This window comes from Mustela lutreola, chromosome 15 (assembly GCF_030435805.1).
Source record: "Mustela lutreola isolate mMusLut2 chromosome 15, mMusLut2.pri, whole genome shotgun sequence".
Classification (NCBI taxonomy): Eukaryota; Metazoa; Chordata; class Mammalia; order Carnivora; family Mustelidae; genus Mustela; species Mustela lutreola.
In genome coordinates this window covers 41,728,531-41,731,405 of record NC_081304.1, presented here as the reverse complement: position 1 = coordinate 41,731,405, position 2,875 = coordinate 41,728,531, and positions in this window count along the sequence as shown.

Genomic DNA, 2,875 nt, shown 5'->3' with positions numbered 1-2,875 from the left:
AACTCACAACCCTGGCCAAGCCGTATGCTCTCCCGACTGATCCAGCCAGGTGCCCTTTTTGTTTTTGAACAGAGATTTTTTTTTTTTTAAGATTTTTTAAAGAAGTTTATTCATTTGAGAGAGAGAGAGAGAGAGAGAGACCCCAGGAGCACGTGCTTGAGAGGACAAGCAGGGGCAAGGGCAGAGGGGGAAGGAGAAGCAGGCTCCCCACTGAGCAGGAAGCCCCAAGCAGGGTTCAATCCCAGGACCCCAAGATAATGACCTGAGCGCAAGGCAGTCGCTCAACAGCCTGAGCCACCCAGGTGCCCTTTGAATAGAGAGGTCTTCATCGCTACCTCTCTCAAAGGGTTTCTATAGAACGAGCCTTAAGTACTTTCCTCCCATCCTTTGTGCCCTACGGCAAAGAGACCGACTGCCACCGAGGTCCCCTGACCTTTCTGCTTTTTCTCCTGTCTGGAGCCGGGTGGGTGATGCCCGGGACATCCCTGTGCCTCTGCCCCTCACTCAGCACCCGGCAGGTGTGACACCCAGCGGGGGCATGTAAGGTGGGCTGGAGGCCGTGTTAGCCAGATGGGGCAGGAGGACATACATCAGCCTGAGCAAGAAGCTACCTGCTTTGGTGAGTGCCCACCCTTCGAGAGGGGAACAGCCAGGCTCATGCCCACTGGGGTCCCAATCCCGCCTCTTTTCTAGACATTGGAGTCTCTGAAAGCCTCAGGACACAGAGGATGGGGCAGGCTCTGGATGGAATGGAGGGGAGAATTATACCACGATCCTAGCCCTACTCATCCCCCACTGCCAATGATTCCACCTGATTCCCCTCCACCTGATTCCACCCCCCCCCCACCCTTGGGTAATAAGCACCACAATTGCACCATGCAAGTCTCCAGGGGAGCTGTCACAAACCCGGAATGCCCAGGCCTCACCCCAGACCAATTAAATCAGAACTCTCTGGGGGCGGGACCCAGGCATGCGGATTTTTTCCTCAAGTCCTCAGGTGAGTCCAGTGTGCCTCTAAGGTTAAAGGTATCAGCTCATGGAGGGGAAGATGCTCTTTCAGATTCTCGGGAACTGCAGAATTGAAAGATGCGTCCCAGCAGCCCCATCGATTCAGGTTTCCAGCGCAGCTGTCTTAGAGTATCAGTAATTATCTGATACTGGGCAGTCACTGTGCAAAGCCCCAGGCCGGGTGCCGAAGGGAATACGGCAATAACCAGCGGCAGAGATCATAATGCCAACATTTACTGAGGGCCTCTTGTGTGCCCGGCACTGAACAGACATTCGCTAATCCTCTCAAAAATTCACTATTTTTAAAAAGCCCCCATATTCAAGATGAAGGGTGTAGCAATGCTGTCCACACCTTACCCACATTCACCCTCAGGCCCCCAAGACGGCTGACTACCAACATCTGGGAGTTTGGGGTTTTCGTTTTTATTTTTTATTTTTATTTTTTTCTGGCCAAGGGCGCATGCTAAGACCACTCACGGAATAAGCTGGGAAGTAGCTCTTCAATCAGCAGTGAATGAAGAGTTAGTTGGTGGCTAACATTCCATGTTTTTTACCTCCCAACTCAGCTCTCAGGTGTGTACTACACCTGTGATCTTGAGCTTTGCTGTGAATTTGATAACCTGGGGAATTAAAAAAAAAAAAAAAAAAAGGCTTTGATGCCAAGGTCACACCCCGGGCCAATTATTTCCAAATCTCCATGGGTGGAACTGAGTTAACCGTACTGATCACCATGTTCAGCCAAGTTGTGCCCTTGTTTTCTCCTTTGTCTCCCCAGGTGGCCCAGCAGAATTGAATTCCAGGTGTCCAGTGTGGTCAATCTCTTGGTAATGCACCTTCTTTGGGGTTCTGCCTTTCTCTGTGTCACTCCTCCATTTGCCTTCTGGGGCTTCCCTGGGTCACTTCCTGCTAAATTTCTGATATTAAATCCTGGTTTGCGGGAATCAAAGAAAGCAGAAGTCTGGAAAGTCTCAGTGTGTCACCTAGAGCATCGCAGCCAGGATATTTGATGTCCTGCTTTCCACAGACCTTGCGGTATGATGGAAGAGACAGGTATTCAGAAAACTATAACGTAAGAAAGACAAAAGGAAATGAAAGATCAAATAGATCTTCAAACAAATCCCAGCCCAACATTAAAAAAAAAAAAAAAATCAAACCCAGCCCAGCAATTAAATGTGATTTGAGTCATGAAAGGCTACACAAAGTCAGGATCTTTTATGCTAGGCAAATGAGAAGGATTTCCCTAAGTGGAACGTGGGCAAGGTCATTGCCAATGGTGGGCCAGCAGGAGCAGAGGCCTGGAGACAGGGCCTAGGGCAGATCTGGATGTGTAAGTGGTGGGGAAGGTCCCAAGGGTCCTTTCTGAGCCTCCCATTTTGGATCTCCCTCTAAGGCAGGGTTGGGCAAGAGTCATCTCCTTTCTGTAATCTTTGATGCAGACTACAACCACAAGAGGTCAACCCAAAGTCGTATCCAGGAACATGGATGGGAAGAGGAGAAAGAGGTCCATCGGTGTCGACTCCTGGTGATGAACTTGGGTTGCCATCCCATAGGGACAGAGCACCAGGGGTCCGGGGCCCATCTGATCCCGCCCTCCTTTTGCTTCTCACCACCTACCTCTCTGCCATTCACAACACTAATCTTCTCATGGTCCAAAAGGTTGAGTCTGCTCCTGCCACAGGGCCTTTGCGTCTGCGGTTCCCTCTGCCTTTAGAACTCTTTCCTTAGATTTCAGAATGGTCTGAATTCAGCTCAAATGTCACTTCCTTGGAGAGGCCTTCCTGGGCTGCCTTCTCCCCACCCTTCCGACCCCCACAATATTCTCTTGCCTCACCTCATTTTATTTTCTTTATTGCACACAACACATCTG